This window comes from Dipodomys spectabilis, unplaced genomic scaffold (genome assembly GCF_019054845.1).
Source record: "Dipodomys spectabilis isolate Male_0828 unplaced genomic scaffold, ASM1905484v1 ptg000500l, whole genome shotgun sequence".
Taxonomy (NCBI): domain Eukaryota; kingdom Metazoa; phylum Chordata; class Mammalia; order Rodentia; family Heteromyidae; genus Dipodomys; species Dipodomys spectabilis.
The window spans coordinates 50,755-69,615 of NW_024871177.1; positions in this window are offsets into that span (position 1 = coordinate 50,755).

An 18,861-nucleotide genomic window follows, 5' to 3' on the forward strand; every position below is an offset into this window, starting at 1 on the left:
ACCAGGCTCCCACCAAGAAGAGGGAAAGTCGTTAGAAAAATCACCTGGTAAATAATGCTGCAATAAACATAGTTGTGCTGGTAGCTTTAGTGTGGCCTTGTTTGTGATCATTTGGGTAAATGCCCAAAAGTGGGATTGCTGGGTCATTGGGGAGCTCTATGTGGAGTCTTTTGAGGAACCTCCATACTGCTTTCCAAAGTGGTTGAACAAGTTTACATTCCCACCAACAATGAAGTAAGGTTCCTTTCTGTCCACATCCCCTCCAGCATCTGTTGTTGCTAGAGTTCTTGATTTTTGCTGTTCTAACTGGAGTGAGGTGATATCTCAATGTTGTTTTGATTTGCATTTCTTTTATGGCTAGGGATGTTGAACATTTCTTCATGTGTCTATTGGCCATCCTTCTTTCTTCTTCAGAGAAGCTTCTCTTTAAGTCTTTCGCCCACTTACTTATTGGGCAGTTGTTTCTTTGAGGATTTGTTGTTGGGTGGTTTAATTTTTTGAGTTCCAAGTATATTTTAGATATGAGACCCTTGTCCGTTGTATGGCTAGTAAAGATCTTCTCCCAGTCCGTGGGCTTTCTATTGATCTTGCTAGCTATGTCATTTGCCCTGCAGAAGCTCTGCAACCTTATACAATCCCATTTGTCCAGCCTTTCTTTGATTTGTTGTGTTTCCGGGTCTTTATTCAGAAAATTTCGGCCTGTGCCAAGGAGACCCAGGGTTTCTCCTATTCCATCCTGTAATGTTTTCAGAGTGTCTGCTTTGAGTTCAAGGTCTTTGATCCATTTGGAGTTGATTCTGGTGCAGGGTGATATATAAGGATCTACCTTTAGTTTTCTACATGTAGTTAACCAGTTTTGCCAGCACCATTTACTGAAGAGGCTGTCTGTCTTCCATTCTATTGTTTTAGCTCCCTTATCGAAGATTAGATGGCTATAGGTTTGTAGGTTCATTTCTGGGTTTTCAATTCTATTCCATTGGTCCTGAGGTCTGTTCTTATGCCAATACCAAGCTGTTTTGATTACTATGGCTTTATATAGCTAAGACATGGAACCAACCCAGATGCCCCTCAGTAGATGAATGGATCAAGAAGATGTGGTATATATACACAATGGAATTCTATGCCTCCATCAGAAAGAATGAAATTTCCCCATTTGTTAGGAAATGGAAAGGCTTGGAAAAAATTATATTAAGTGAAGTAAGCCAGGCCCAAAGAAACATAGGTCCCATGGTTTCCCTTATTTGCAATATCTAGTATAGGTATGAGTCAAGCGGAAAAAGTCAAATAATGTGATGTTAGGAAAACGAAACCTCAAATATGTATTTTAATGTTTTTGTTTCTTTCACGCATGTGTTTCTAACGCATTTATAATATTATCTCTTTGTTGCTTTGTATGTCCCTCCCCCACAGTGTAACCCCCGCTTTCACTATATTTGATGTCAGTATAACATGTGGAGGAGATGGGGACAAACAAGTCGTTTAAGGATTCAGGTGGACCTGTTGCAACAATGAGAAGTACAAAATGTTATGTCAAAACCAGCTTTACAATGTCGGGGGGGGTGGGGAGGGGTGGTATGATTGGGTGGGAGGGAGGGGGGAGGCTGGGAAGGGAGGTGAAGGGTAAACAAAGGAGGAGGCTGCAATGCTTGGTAAGAAATGTATGCATTATCCTGCCCATGTAATTGTAACCCCTCTGTACAGTATGTTCTCAAATAAAATAAAATTAAATTAAAAAAAAATAATAAAAAAAAAAAAAAAAAAAAAAAAAAGGGTGGAGTGGGTTCAAGGGGAAAAGGGGAGACAAATGAAGAGGCCTAGCAAGCCTAAAGGCCCTAAGTTCAAACCCCAGTACCACAAACGAAAAGAAAAGAAAGCATTAAAATGCCTAAAAGAAGCAATGAATTGAGAATGTAGAATTTTTATCATCATGAGAAGTAGATAGAACAGATGTTTGTTTAGCAAATGGGAATTTTAAAAAATGTACACATTACCTTACTTATGTAACTGTAACCCCTCTGTGCATTACCGTTACAATAAAATTTAAATTAAAAAAAAAAAAAAAAAAAAAAAAAAAAAAAGAAAAATCACCTGGTACTACAGCCCCCTTTCCCTCCCCTCCCCCCCTCATTCCTCCTCCTCCCCCTCCTCTTCCTCCTCCCCCTCCCCACTCTGCCAGAGGCAGCCAGCAACTTCCCCACATTGTCCAGCCTGCCCCGGGATCTCGGGCCGCCAGCGCCCGGGTCCCTGGGCCAGAGCTTGCCTCCCTGGCTCCAGGAGCACGGCTTCCCCTGCCGGGGCGGGCGCAGGAAGGGGGGGGAACATCAACATAACAATATCAACAACACAACAACAACAACCACCCACAACACAAAAGCCGCGCAAGTTTCCAGCCCTGCGCCATCCCCACCGCCCCCACCCCGGGCCGGGCTTGGTGGGAAGAGATGACACCCGACTTTCCCGGCGGCCCCAGGAGCCCCCCACCCCCGCCCCGCCCAGAGTTGGCGGCCAGGCCCCGTCGCCGCCGCTGCCTCTCTGGGGGCGGACGAGCTCCGGGCGGCCCCGGCTCGGCCCCAAGGGGGCTGGCGGCGCTGCCCGCTCGCCCGCCCGCCCGCCCTGCTCCCCGGCGGCCCTGGACCGCGCTGCCGCCGTACGTCCCAGCGGCACGAGGAGCGCCACCCGCACTCGCCGGCGGCCCTGGCCCCGGCTCCCACCCTCACGCCGCCGCAGCCCTGCTCCCGAACTCCGGCCCGTCCCCGCCTCTCACCTCGATCTCGAAGTCCGGCAGGAGGAAGGTGGTGAGGAAGAGCAAGCAGAAGTGCACGATGGCCGGCACCTCCCACCAGGAGTGGAGCTCGCCCAGCCCCACCGCGCCGCACTCCTCTGGGTACATCGCCGCGCCAGCATGCGCCCGCTCGCTTGCTCGGCGGCTGGCTCCGGCCCTGCGGTGGCGCCTCAGCACCTCAGCGCCTCGCGCTGGCTCCTGCCCCAGCGCCCACAGCTCCGCGTGACCTGCGGCTGAGGCGCCTGGCTCGGCGGGGCCAGGCCATGGTGAACCGCTTCGTGGAGGGCGGGGGGTGGGGAGGCGGCTGCGACAGCGGAGGGGCCAAGTCTCCGAAAATTAAAGAACACAAAGCAGCTATTCCCCTATGGTCAAACAAAACAATATTTGAAACAATCCCAAGAATACTAAAGGCAAATTTTAAGTGTTCAGCTTAAGACTTTCACAGTACTTAGTTGAATAATTTGAGTAAATATTTCTTCTGATATAAAAAGAAAAACTGAAACACAGAAAAACATTTTCCATTGCTAAATATCAGTATTATTTTTTAATTAATACATTAGGGAGAAATCATGTATCATAAATTAATTCCTATTTTGATAATTGAAAATCTGTAACAGAATGAGAGAAAATGTCTTCATCTTTACATTAAGGAATCTTTGGATCTCATTTATGTTTTTGTCTTTTTTTTCTTTGACACATTTTAAATGTCCAAGTAATGGAGGAGGTGATTAAGACCTGCCAGGAAGGTCCAGATGAATGTCTGTGTGAAGTAGCAGTCACAAATAGTAACCCAGTGGAAGAAAGAGTGAGATTGATAACAACTTTAACTTGGGCTCAACTCATAAGCTTGAGCTGATGAGGAATAATGGGAACTCTTTAGGGATGAGCACTGAGGAGTTCATGGAGTGTCAGGACATGCTCCTCTATAGTGAGCCTGATGAGATGCATGCTGCATATACAACTGGTGTGTCTCCTGTAGTTGAACAATCCTTCAGATATTCAGAGTATTTTAGTCAAAATTATGCGAGTCCAAATGAGCTGCAGTATTTTGAATTTGGTGGAGAAGGGAAGGTATTAAACTCAGAGACTATATTCTTTAGCCATAATTGGGTCTGTATGGGAGAGACCTCCTATAACCATAGTGAATATAGAGAAGACTATGATAAGTCTGCTCTCCTTGCCCAAGAGATACTTCAAGGAGGGAGGAAAACACCTGAATGTACTTTATGTGGAAAAACATTCTACGTAAGACCTGTAGTCACTACACATCAGAAAATGTACAAAGGAGAGTATCCTTGTACATTTAATGAATGTGAGAAGTCCTTCAATAAGGAAATGCACATTAGAAAACCTGAGAGCAAATATCCACAGAAGTCCGATGAGTATAAGCAATGTACAAACTCTCTCTCTCACAAGTCAGACTTGACTTTCCAACCTCAATCACCTATAGATTGGAAACCCTTTGAATATGAGGAATGCAGGAAATTTTCCATCCAGAAGTCAGGTCTCAGCAGGCATCAGAGAACTCCCAAAGATGAGAATGCATGCATGAATGCAACAAATGTGGAAAGTCTTTCATACAAAAGTCATACCTCACTTTGCTTCAGCGAACACACACAGGAGGGAAACCTTATGAATGTAACATATGTGGAAAATCTTTTGCCCGGAAGACACATCTTACTGTCCATCAGAGAACACACACAGGAGAGAAACCTTATGAATGTCAGACATGTGAAAAGTCCTTCACCCGGGAGGCAAACCTCCAGAGACACACGAGATTTCACACAGGTGAGAAACCTTTTGAATGTAACAAATGTGGAAAGACTTTCAGACCGAAGTGAGACCTCACTTTGCATGAGAGAAATCACACTGGAAAGAAACCTTATGAATGCAACAAATGTGGTAAGGCTTTCAGAGGGAAGTCACACCTCACTTTGCACCAAAGAACACATACAGGAGAGAAACCTTATGAATGCAACAAATGTGGAAAGACCTTCAAGTGGAGTTCACACCTTGGCATGCATAACAGAATTCACACTGGTGAGAAACCTTATAAATGTAACAAATGTGGAAAAACCTTCACCCGGAGTTCACACCTCAGCAAGCATAAGATAATTCACACAGGTGAGGAACCTTATGAATGTAACAAATATAGATCTTTCAGGCAGAAGTCTTCTTTCACTTCGCATCAGAGAACACACACAGGAGAGAAATTTTATGAATGTAACAAATGTGGAAAATCTTTCAGGCACAAATCAACCCTCACTTCGCATCAGAGAACACACACAGGAGAGAATCCTTATGAATGCAACAAATGTGGAAAGACCTTAAAGTGGAGTTCACACCTCAGTTGGCATAAGAGAATTCATACAGGTGAGAAACCTTATGAATGTAACAAATGTGGAAAATCTTTCATCCAGAGTTCACATCTCAACAAGAATAAGAGAATTCACACTCATGAAAAATTGTATGTATAAAATAAATGGAAAGTCGTTCACCTGGAAGAAAACTCAGTTTGCATCAAAGAACCCACTCAGGAGAGAAACCTTATGAATGGAGCATATGTGCAGTCTTTCACCCAGAAGGCACAGCTTATGGCTCATCATTGAACACACATAGGAGAGAAATCTTATGAATAAAACAAATGTGGAAAAAATTTTCAAGAAGTCACACCTCAATTTGCATCAGAGAACATACACAGGAGAGAAACCGTATGAACGTAACAAACGTGGAAAATCCTTCACCAAAAAGGCATGAGTTGGTGTTAATAGAACACACAGAAGAGAAATCTTATGAATGTTATAAATGTGGAAAGGTATGCCTTCACCTGGAAGGCATACCTCAGTGTTCATCAGAGAACTGAATCACACAGGAGAAAAGAAAACTAGTGAATACACCAAATGTGCAATGACTTTTAAGCAGGTGTCAGTCCTCAGTCCATCTGAGAACATATAAATAAATGAGAGAAATTCTCAGCATAATAAATGTAGAAAAACATTTAGCTGGAAATCTTATCTCTACAGGTATCAGAGACCTGGTAAATGTAAACATTAGAGGAAATCTTTCAAGCAGAAGTCAGGCTTTAGTAAGCATCAGCACTCACAGCAAAGAAACCCAATGCAGGAAAACATTTTTCAGGAACTGCTGCAAATTATACAGAGAAGCTCTTCATGGCAGAAGTAAGCTAGGTGTAATGGGAAACCATTCTTTCCTTTTTTGGGGGGGGGTCCGGTTGTGGGGCCTGAACTCTGGACCTGGGCACTGTCCCTCGGGTCTTCAGCTCAAGGCTAGCGCTCTACCACTTGAGCCACAGCACCACTTCGGCTTTTTTCTTTTTTCTTATGTGGTGCTGAGGAATCAAACCCAGGGCCTCAGGCATGCAAGGCAAGCTCTCTACCACTGAGCCACCTTCCCAGCCCGAAACCATTATTTCCTATTGGGCACTCGCTGAGCCAACATTTCTCATCTTCTTATTGTGATGAGTGTGGATGGTGTCCTTGAATGTTATTCAAAAGATTTGGACACAAGTGATGGGTGTTAATTTCTTCCAGGCTTGAGAAGTAATTAAGAGAGTGAAGTTGTTGACTTGTGTCTTTTATAATATGGAATAATTTGTCAAGGTGATTTTATAAAGTCAGAAATAAGAACTCTGGCCCTTTGAGATTGGACTCAGATCATCCTCCAAGGTGGTTTGGGGAGTCATAGATGGGAAAAGACTGTTATGATTTCAGACAAGGACATAAGAGCTTCGATTTCTCCACTGCTCCACTAAAGTATCCCACTGTATGTGCGCTCAATGCGTTATAACACAAGTGACTTACTATTTCCAGTTCAGTGTTTGAATAGAAGATCTGATGGAAGATGCCACTGTTTATTACAAAACGTGCACAATTGTGAAATTTTTCTCTTCACCTTTTGTCCTCAAGTTCATGAAACATTCAGAAAACATGGAAAGGCACACATTTGGGGATATATTTGCTTTTTGTATGGGTACAAGTCCTGTAGCTTGAGCTCAGAGCCTAGGCACTGTTCTTAAGCATTTTTGCTCAAGGCTAATGCTCTACTATTTGAGTCACAGCTTCATTTCTGGTTTCTTTGGTTGGTAAATAAAGACAAGAGTCTAAACCATTTGGTTTTGGATGAGTAACCCCAAAATAACTTCAGTGCTTACTTTATATTGAATTAATCACTGGTAATGAGTCACATGTGATTGATTCACCCTTAGTTCATTCTGTTGTTCTGTTGAGTGAGTTGTTATAATAAACCAGCGTGGATAATATGAAGAGCTTGTGTTTTTTTACTTTTCTGGAGGCTGAAAGTGGAGTTCTGAGGATGAGTCTATCATCACTCCAATTTCTTTCCCCAGCTCCATTCAGATAATTGTACCAAAATACAATGAAGACATGGTTTTATTAAACTCAATTCTGGTAGTAAGGAAATAATTGGAAACATGGCAAAAATGAGGAACCAGAAGCTTGTTAGAAGGTGGTTGCCGAAATCCAAGGGATGAGAGAGACAGAGGTAGGACTGTGCTAGATATTCGGTAGGGTAAAATTCAGGTAAAAAGTCATCCTAATCACATATTTCTTCCTAGGTATATCCATACAGCATTTTGAAGCATAATATTATGTACTATGATTTCATTCTACAGTGTTTCATATCCAACACCAAGAACACATATATTTCTTTATGGTGAGAAGAATACTGTCATTTGCAATCTCAGGGCGGGCTATGGAAGATAGTATATTAAGTCAAATAACCAGGTATAGAAAGATACTGAGCAATCTCAACACAAAAAAGGAAATTAAGAAAAATAGAGACAACGAAATGGTGCTGTGGCTTAAGTGGTAGAGCGCTCGCCTTGAGCTGAAGAGCGCCGGGAAAGCACCCAGGCCCAGAGTTCAAGCCCCATGACTGACCAAAAAAAGGAAAAAAAAGAAAAATAGACAAAACTCACAAACGTGGAGAATAGAATAGGTGACCATGTGACAATTAGTAATAACTTTTTCCCAATCAAACATTTCATTTGATTATACAGTGTGTTGTTTCATGTTTCATTGAGCATTGGTTGCATATCCAACACCTGGAAAGCTTACATTTCTTTGTGATGAAAAGAAGGCTGTCAGCAGGGCGCTGGTGGCTCACGCCTGTAATCCTAGCTACTCAGGAGGCTGAGATCTGAGGATCGCGGTTCAAAGCCAGCCGGGGCAGGAGAGACCATGAGACTCCTATCTCCAATAAACCACCAGAAAACCGGAAGTGGCGCTGTAGCTCAAGTGGTAGAGTGCTCGCCTTGAGCTGAAGAGCTGAGGGACAGCACCCAGGCCCAGAGTTCAAGCCCCACAACCGACCAAAAAAAAAAAAAAAAAAGGCTGTCGTTTGTAATCTCATAAAAGGCTATGGGAGGTAATGCATTAAATGAAAGAACCACAGAGAGAAAGACACTGAGCAACCTCACACAAAAATGGAAGCTAACAAAAATAGAACCAACTTCTCACAGTTGAGAGTAGAATATTTGTTTCCAGAGGTATGGAGAGATTGGTCCATATCTTCAGGATCCTCTGTTCAAGATTTTGTCCTTTAATCAAATTGATCTGAGTCAGCATGAGCTTTTGAGGATTTTCCATTGTGTCAAGTGCTTAAACACCCAAGAGTGATTATGTGGGCAAATGCCTTCAGTAAAAGGAGTTCACATAGGAAGAACAGATCAGACAGAAGATGGGGACAGAAATCACTGGTTGTAGCCTGATATCCTTGGTTTCTATTTGAATGTAGAATCTATGCAATATATAGATTACTCTGCCGAAGTTCCATATTTGGAGTTGTAGAAATGTTACCTATGTTCTTCAAATTGGCAAACCATGGGGAAAGAAAGTTGAACCTCAATTCTATTTCCTTTATGTGGTTAAATAATTTGTAGCTCAGATAAAATCTGCTGTTTCCTGTGATCTCAGTCCAGTCTTGAGGGAAGTACAGAGCAAGAATCAAAAGTTAGGGATTTTTTGGGAACACTTTCTCAGATTCCCAACACTGCTGAGTGATGGTAATGAGAAAAGAATCTAATTGGGTGCTGGAGACAGAGCTCCCTCAACTCTTGATTCCTCTGCATGATGTCATGGAATCTAGATTCAAGAGCAAGTCTTAATCCTTTTTTTTCTTTTTTTCTTAATCCCTTTCTTAAATATTTCTGCAACAAAGTGATGCTGGGAAGACTGATGCTCTAGGAGATAGCCTGAGCCAGGGGAAAGCTCATGAACCCATTCCTACTGCCTTACATTTCAGTTTTTGACCCAAAATAGGATATTTTCTAAATAGAATTTCTCTGAAGGACAAGAGGAAGAGCACATTTGTATAATCTTCTCTCAGCATCTTTTCATTGACGAAGGCCTCTCCAGAGCCTTCATGATCTGTAGGTGACACTCCCCACCCCCCGTGACCAGTGTTCTACTTGGCTCCTTAGATGGCTCAGAGTTCAGAACATCCTGAACCACTTGCCACTTGATGTCTGTGCCAAGAATTAACTTTGAATGATCAGCCCTGATGAGCTAATCAATGGAGGCCTTGTGTCCTACTGAACTGATTCTTGGAGGATGGTGACAACTTTTTGCTGAGTACTGATCTGAGCCACAGAGTGAGCAAGACAACAAAGTCAACTGAGATCATGTACTCTCCTGGTCAGGTCATACTCACCAAACCTGGGTCTCAGTCAGCCTTAGCCTCACTAAGTGCTTCAGGACAAGATTCCCAGTCACTGCTCCAATCCCTAACTCACACAAACCACTCACTGAGGACCACCCAAGCTGTTTTCCCTCCATCACCCAGTGTCCACTCCACTGTCCTGATGACACTACTTGTGAGCACTTCTGTAGCCCCCTAATACCAGGGGTTAATAGTATTCTCTCAGCCACTATACCCTGAAAACCCACCTAAAATGTCTGGATTTCCATTTCTAGTATTCTTTATTTGGATATAAGAAGAAGATGATTTGTTTCATGAAACTCTATTACTATATTTACCTTTTTCTTTTGTTTATGCCAGTAGTTAGCTTTAAGCTCATGGCATGTTAGTCTCCTTTGGCTTTTAAGGTCAAGCTTGGCATTCCTTGTGCACATCTGTCATTGTTCTATTTCAGATCCCAAGTCCCCTCATCTGATGAAGGCAGTGAAGGTGTGGTCTCTTATTTTCTCTCTTCCAAGATGTTTTACCAAAACATTAGAAAAAATAGAATATTTTAAATTAGGGAAATATAAAGTTTCATAGCAAAATTTCTAATGAAAATTGAGTAGTTTAATTGAATTTGGTAACATTTAAAAATATGTGAAGATGTTGCAGAATTTTTAAAAAGGTGAGGAATATAGATGAACACTGAGCAGTTCCATATGTAAAAGCAACATTCAGAAGCTCCATATGAATGTATCTCCAGAGCAACAGCACAGATTTCCCATTTCTCAGGACTTTAGATAGAAATATCCTGAGAATATTCCACCTATTCATACACATAAACCTCTTGGCTCTGGTGACAGGGTGGAAAGCAAGACTGAATCATCTCATCATGTTGGTAAGAGGTCATCAGAATGTTCACATTGAAGACCTGCCATCACACTGTTTGCCATGGACACTATTGTTTAAAAAAACTACATGTTATACTAATATGTATGAAATAATTTTGAAATGACAAAAATTGAGCAGCATTTGAAAAGTACTTTCATTGATCATGAAAATTTCAGTGTGAATTGAGGATAAAGGTGATGTAAGAAAAATTAAAATCTACCTCAATTGCAATATCAACCTTACCAATTTCTACTTTTGTTGAGTTTTTAGTTTTTAGTTTTGTTCAGTTTATAGTTCTAACATAAAAATTTGCAATTATTTCAAAGACGTGTGTATACATATACATTATATACATAATATATATACATAATATACATACACTTTGGAATAAGTATATATACTGCTTTGGAATAAGCAGATTACATTTCATTCATTAGAAATATTAACTCAGTGCTATTTGTAAATCAGTACAAACCTCTCCAGTCATTTGAATCCACCCAGACTCCTCCATAACACATTTCAACTTATCAGACCTTTAGCACAATCATTGTCTCTCCCGAGGAAGCCTATCTAAGGAGGAGCCATTGTGCAACAGGGCACAAGACCCATATCAGGACCTTAAAAACAGGCACACAAATGAGGAAACCATTTACTGTGTGATCAATTCTCAAAGAATTAGTTATCTGTAAGATTAAATTGTTTGGAATTGAAAACCAAAGAAATGAAGATCTCTACAAACAAGGGGACTAAAAAGACAGGAATTTAGTTCATTCAAAAAAGCAGCTGGGCAACAGTGGCTCACGCCTGTAATCCTAGCTACTCAGGAGGCTGAGGTCTGAGGATCCCGGTTCAAAGCCAGCCCGGGTAGGGAACTCCGTGAAACTCTTATCTCCAATAAACCATCAGAAAACCGGAAGTGGCACTGTAGCTCAAATGGTGGAGTCCTAGCCTCGAGCTGAAGAGCTGAGGGACAGCGCTCAGGCTGAGTTCAAGCCCACGACTGACAAAAAAAAAAACAAAAAAGCATAGTTCAGCTCACTACGAATAGATTTTTTCTGACACATTAGCACTCGAGCAAGGAGTCCTTGTTCTACTCAGCTTATTCCTCCCTTACAACCTGCTATGTGTCTGAAACCCACAAAATGGAAAACTTGGTCATTAGGAAGTATTCAAGGAGGTCTTAGGACTTAAATCAGCCAGTCACCTGTGGCTCACACCTGTACTCCTATCTACTCAGGAGACTTGAGAGCTGTGCTCATGGTTCAAATCAGCCCAGGTAGGGAAGTCATGGAGATTATTATCTCCAACTCACCATCAAAAAGCCTGAAGTAGAGATGTGCAAGTGCTAGAGTGCAAATCTTGAGGAGAAAAAGCTCTGGGAAAATACCTGGGCCTTTAGTTCAAGCCACAGGACCAGCACAAAAACAAACAACAAAAACCTTACTGAGTACCACAAATAACCAGGTACAGTGTAAATAAAAATATCTAAAGCTGCTGGGTACAGGTGGCTCATGCCTGTAAACCTGAGATCTGAGAATAGAGCTTTGAAGCCAGCCTGGGCAGAAAAGTCCATGAGACCCTCCAATTAATAAAAACAATTCAGAAGTAGAAGTAGAGATGTGGCTCAAGTAGCCTTAAAAGAGAAGCTCAGGGACATCACCCAGGCAGTGAGTCCAGTCACTAATATTGGCATATTTGACTGTGATGTATGAAAAAGACCAGCTGTGGTAAGTGCATAAGTTTGTGCAAAACTACACTCTTAGATGCAGAAAATGAGCTTTCTGCGATATGGTTGTGGAGGTATTTCATGTTTACTTCTTCCACTAAATATTCTATTTCCTTAATAACCAAAAGCCCATTTGATTTGAGGACAGCAATGTACTCATTTTAAATAACATTAGTGAGGTGTGGTTGGGCAGGTTATAATTTAAACCTTAGGTGGAGAAGACAGGAAGTTTACTAGTTTGAGAGCAACCCAGGCTACATACTAAGGCCTGCCTCAAATCTATGTGTCTGTCTATCTGTCTATGTGTTATTTTGTGAGTGGATGTGCATATGTGTGTGTGTCCACATATACAAGCATGCATGCATACATAACCACATAAATAAAATACTGTTTGTTTATTGTAAAGAATGTTCATAGCCATGGTTATCCAGGGAATGTGCTTAATTTTTTCTCTTTCTCTGTATACATGTAGATATAGGTACAAATAAAAATAGACATAGTTTTGTAAACTGAGCATTTGAAAATCACGTTGTTTTGCATTGCAACTGATATAAAAGGAAAGAAACTGATAAGCCTTTTGGCTTTTCCCCTCTAAGCCTAGATACCCATGAAGCTGAGATCAGAGGATCAAGGAATAGAGCCAGCCTAGGCAGAAAAGACTACAAAGGGCGCTATAATTAAGCAGCAAAAAGCTGAGTTGGGGCATGGCTCAAGGAATAGAGAGCCAGCTGTGAGCAATGAAACTGAATAAGCATGAAACCTGAGTTCAAACTTGGGTACTAGCCAAAAAAGGAAAGAAACTAGGGTTAGAACCAATTAAATATAAAAATCAGGTATCTGGAGAAGAAAGTGTGCATAGGTTTTAATGTCATGGAAATCCTCCAGCTTTTCTATATCAAGCCATAGTGTAAGGCCTTTAGTTATTTGAACGGTGTTATTACAGATTTTATTAAATCTATAATTAAAATATGGCCTAATAGACTAGAGCAGAGGACAACATCAGCTGTACATCTGAAAAGTGACTAATGATCAAGATACAAAGATTATCTAAACTCCCAAAGAACCAATAATCCAATCAATAAATAGGCAACTGAACTGAAGAGACAAAAGAGTGAACTGAGCTCCAAAGAAGTACAAATAAGTACATCTGTAGATGAAGCAATGGTCAGCATTCTTGGCCATAAAGGAGGTACAAATCGAAATGACATTGAAATTTCATCTCACTCCAGACAGAGGGGCAATCAGCAAGTACACAAACAAGAGCAACTGCTAGTGAGGATGTTGGAAAAGGAACCTTATACCTATTTGTGTGAGTATAAATTAGTGCAAACACTTAGGAATGAAGTGGTATAGAAGTGCTTTAAAAAGCTAAAAATAGAAGTACCATAGGATCTAGTAATACTACCCATGGACATACATCAGAAAGAATTTATGTCAGGATAGAATAGAGTCATGTTCACACCCATCTTCATTGCTGCACTATTTCTGGTAGCCAAGCTATCAAAGCAGTTTAGGATATTATAGTTGATCAGTGCATAAACAAAATGTGACTTACACATGACACATAGGCAGTTTATATCTGGTATCTTATTCCATTCTGCTCCCAATAATATGATGTCAAAGCCATCAATATCCAGATTGCTGAGGCAAGCAATTATTTCTCCTGTTGTGTAGAAAGGAAAACAACTCCCAAAGGGTATTGATATATGTCTGAGCCTTAGTGCTAGTCAGTTAACCAGTCAAATTGCCACAGTGAAATGTAAACTACCTAGTGAAGACTGAAGATTTTAAAGAAAGTGGAAATGATTCAGAACTATAGAATATTTCATGAAATTCCAAGCAATTAGTGTATGTTTGTTCCATGACCAAATGAGTAGATTTTTATTACTGAAAGTCAGGAATATGTGCTGGAGTCCTGACCACACAATTTGAGGACTAGCACACTTTCTGATTAGTTGTACAATCATTGCTTGTGTCTTTCACTTTAATGAAAAGAACCACATCTCAACTTCCATTTTGATATTAATGGGTGATAGTACTTCCCATCCTAGTAGGCAGAAGGACTAAATGAAAAAATAAGCAGAGTGCCTTTCTTTACAGGGGTTGAAATTTTAGATTTGCAAAACACCAGGAAATGGGTATTTGAAAATGGTGAACAAATGAAGAGTAGAAGAGTGGGAGAACGTAGTCAGCAATCCATTGTATATCTTATGTATGTCTTATGAAATGAAGAAGAGTGAGAGTATGGTTTGGGATGTGTGGAATATTGAAATGTGTGACATTGATCAAGATTTTATATTTTGTATCCATAACTTGTGAAATAGCAACTCCTCCATACAACTATTTAAGGATGATAAAATAATATGAAATCTGGCATTGATACATAGTGTACATTTATTCAGTTATAAACAGCAAAGACATTATACCATTCATTGGCAAAAGGATGCAACTGGATATTAACTTGTTAATTGAACTAAAGTAGGTTTTTATGCCAGTCCTGGGCCTTGAACTCAGGGCCTGGGCACTGTCCCTGAGCTTCTTTTGCTTAAGGCTAGTGCTCTACCACTTGAGCCACAGCACTACTTCTGGACTTTTCTGTGTATATGGTATGGTACTGAGGAATTAAACCCAGGGCTACATGCATGCTAGGCCATCACTCTACCACTAAGCCACATTCCCAGTCTCTGAGTTACGTAATTTTTGAGAACGTCAAAGATCTTACCACAAACCTCATCCTGTAGTAATATCCACAGTTAGACTTTAGAAGATTTCTGCCTTTGTATTAAAGACTTAAATTGTAAATTAGATTTTCAGATTTCCAATAACCATTCAAGGAATGTTACAGTATATTGGTCTGTGTTACAGAACATACTGAATCTTTAGAGGGCCAACATCTCTAGGGGTGGTTAATACAACCCTAAGTCCTGACCCTGAAGAAACTGTTCTCCTGAGATCTTAGCATTCAACCAAGAAGCTCCAGTTCCCTGGTAATCTTGACCATAATCTAAAGGACAAAAGTTCTAGAGAGCAGGATGGTAGGTGAACCCTGATTCCTTCCTGACATGAACCTGAAATAATGCATCTCAGTCTGTGGGAGGGATAGAAGCTGGGATGTGGAGCACAGTGGGCACTGGCCACTGTGTATTTTCTCTAGACCCTCAGGAACCATCCAAGCACTCTTACATCTTTATGTTTGTGCACTGCTAGGTCACTTGTTCCCCCCCCCCCCCAATTATCACAATGTTTGTTCTGCTTCTTTGTAACACATCATACCCTAACTTCTCTTTTCTGTCCCCTCCATGAATTTTGAAGTTCATTTAACTTTTTCACGTCTCTGGATCTCATACATCCTTGCATGAAGTTCACAATCAGAGATCTCAGCACTTTGACAAGACCATTATCTGTGGCACCTACAGCCCAACTCTTTTGGCTCACTTGTATATGAGCTATAAACCAAAGCAAGCAATTTCTTTATAGTGCTCAGTCTAAATTAAACAGACTTTGTATGGAGACTTCATTTGGTGTGGCAGAAGTTGGTTAGGCCCCTAGGCTGGGCTAGAACTCAAAAATAGAAGGTTCTGGAAGGAAAATTTTGGTTTGGTGACAGCTGAGGAGAAGATGGCAGTATTGATTGAGGCCTTCATGCAATAGGCAAAACCTGAAGGTACATTTGGACAGGAGGAGAAGCCAACAATAAGACCTCTACTGCCCATTAGTCTGCTGTCAGTGCAGCATGATAACTCCAGCATGGGCCAAGGGGCCAGTGGGCCCACGCAGGGCACAGGGGCCTGTAAGACCACCAACCTTTCCTCAGGAGTCAAAACTGATTTCAGGACTGACCCAGGGGCCTTTGGTTGAGTTCTCTCAAAGCTTTGTGTTAGAAATGAATTATATGACTTGAAGGGGAGGAAGTTGAGAGGGGAAATCCTAGGAGAGAATGAGGGAGAAGTCGCACTCTTCCAAAGGAAATGCACTTTTTACCTGACTTATGTAACTGCATTTTCTCTATACATCACCTTTACAATAAAAAATAATAAAAAAAAAAACCTGCAAAAAGGAAAGCTGCAATGCCATTGTTGATATGCCCATTTTAACGATTATTAGAATCTGACCCTCAAGCCATGGGCTTAAAGGCAGCTTTTATTTCATCAATATACATTTGTTGTCATGAGGGGAGAGGTTGGGTTAGGAAGGATGGGGGAGGATGTTGAAACAGGTGACATTGATCAAGATGGATTGAACTTATAAACTGCTTTGAATAATTTTTTTTTAAAACTTTATTCAAGATGTTGACACAAATGATCCCCCAAAGTAATATAAATTTTGACACTTTAAAAAAGTCCAGATGTGAAGTTTCAAAAAATTTCAATTTGAAGCCAAAAGTTAAACCAATTCCTAATAATATGATTTTCCTTCTTAAATTATATTTTCTCAGACAGATTACTTAGTATTTTTGACATGGTTATTTGGACTCATTTTAGTTTGGCCTGCAATTTTAGGTTCTAAGTTTGTACCTATCCTGAATATATCTTATTATAATTAAAAATATAAATCCAGAAACAGCAACAACTCTTCCTTATAGAAGAATTCCAATTATTAAATATAAGGGAAATAGAACATCACCATCAGAATACTACTGTTTTAAATGCCACAAGCAAGATCTGCCAATTCATAAAAATAGTTGCAGAAGTGTAAGCAGAAACAGGACAGCTGCATAGTCTCAAAGTATCTAGCAAATATTTAGTAATTATAAAGGAAAACATTGCAAGCATACAAAAGAAAATCCAAGCAAACACCACCTTAACATTGCAATCAAGATTAACAACACCAGAAACACATTAACACATTAGGTATCCTGTTATGTATAGCATGCTATCACAGATTGGAAGATAAAACAAGAGATATGGCAACTCAGTTCAAGATGGGACCCTGGATGGGATCCTGGAACAGTAAGAGACATTAGGAAAAATATCTACTTTTAACTCTACTAGGATAGCATTGTAGCAAGGTTAATGTCTTGATTTTGACAAGTGTTCTTCAGCAAGATATCAAAACAAGACAATAGCTTAAGAATATACAGGAATTTACTACTTTTACAATTCTCCTATAAGTCAACAATCATCTCAGAAGTATGGAAAATAATTTTAAAAAGATAGACACACTCAGCCAGGCCCTGGTGGCTCACGCCTGTAATCCCAGCTACTTAGGAGGCTGAGCTCTGAGGATCACGGTTCAAAGCCAGCCCGAGCAGGAGAGACCGTGGGACTCCTATCTCCAATAAACCACCAGAAAACTGGAAGTGGCGCTGTAGCTCAAGTGGTAGAGCGCTCGCCTTGAGCTAAAGAGCTGAGGGAGAGCGCCCAGGCCCAGAGTTCAAGCCCCATGACCAACTAAAAAAAAAAAGATAGACACACATTTATATGTGTACATAGCATATACACACATATAGCAAGTTAAATAATCATGTTCTCTTCTGAATCAGTCATTGGGTCACTAACAATGTAACTTTAAGGTTCTCCTGTTCGTTATTCTCACATTTAACTACGTAATTTTCTTAGAAAATCTTTTGGCTATACTAGGCCAAAACAAGAGAATCATAGAATAAGATTATTACATTATCTTGCAAACTCATTCATCACAGCTGTTAAGACCCAGCCAATATTTTTAGAACATTTCTTCTCATCACCTAATATTTTCTTTATACAAGTACTTAAAAATAGAAATATAAATAAAATTTTTTTATTGTCACAATTAGTTTCTGAGTTGGCAGATAGTGAAATGGTCAGCCTAGAGGTTTCACTGAGCTACATAGAGCACACTATACAGGGCCAGGTAGCTCATTTCCCTTTCAGTGCATTCAGACCTTTCCAAGATAGATCTGATATGTTCACTTGTGTCCAAGCAAACATACACTATGTTGTTACCTGGTGGAAATGATCCACTGATCAATATTTATTATCCCTAAGATTTATATTCCAAAATTCATAGGAAACTGCACAAGACACCCAGAATGACCAAAGCAAGCCAGATGTGGGGGGCAGTATTGGAAGTATCACAATTCCAGACTTCCAATTTTGCTATCGCTCTATAGTGACAGAAACAGCTTAGTAATGGCACAAAAATAGGCCTGGAGAACAATGTCTAGAACACCCAGAGGTAACCTATATACTTACAGCCATCTAATACTTGACAAGGGGTACAAAAATGTAAGTTGACAAAAAGATCATCTGTTCAAAAAATCAGACCAGGGAAATTGGATATCCATATGCAGAACTGAATGCCTCTGTCATTTTTTACTACTATCAATTCAAAAGGTATCAAAAACCTCAATGTAAGACCTGAAATCTTGAAATTACCTTACAAGGAGTAGGAGGAATATGTGAACTCATGGACATAGTGGAGAAATTTTTGAGTAGAAGTCAGGGGTTCAGGAAATCAGAGAGAGAATTGACACATAGGATTACATCAAGCTAAAATGTTTCTGCACAAGAAAGGATGCACTTACTAAAATAAATATTAGCCTATGGAATAGAAGAACTGTGTTAACTGTACAGCTGACAAGGACTTAATATTGAGAATATACAGAAAGGTCAAGAAATTAAACCCTCAAAAAAGAAATTATCTGATCCAATAAGTAAATGGGCAAACAAGCTAAATAGTTATCAGAAGTAGCAATGGACAATAAACGTGTGAAAAAATGCTCAATATCTCTGGCTACGAAGGAAATGAAAACCAAAGCATCACTGAGATTCCATCTCACCTCAATGGCAATTATGAAAAATAAAAACAACAACAGTTGCTT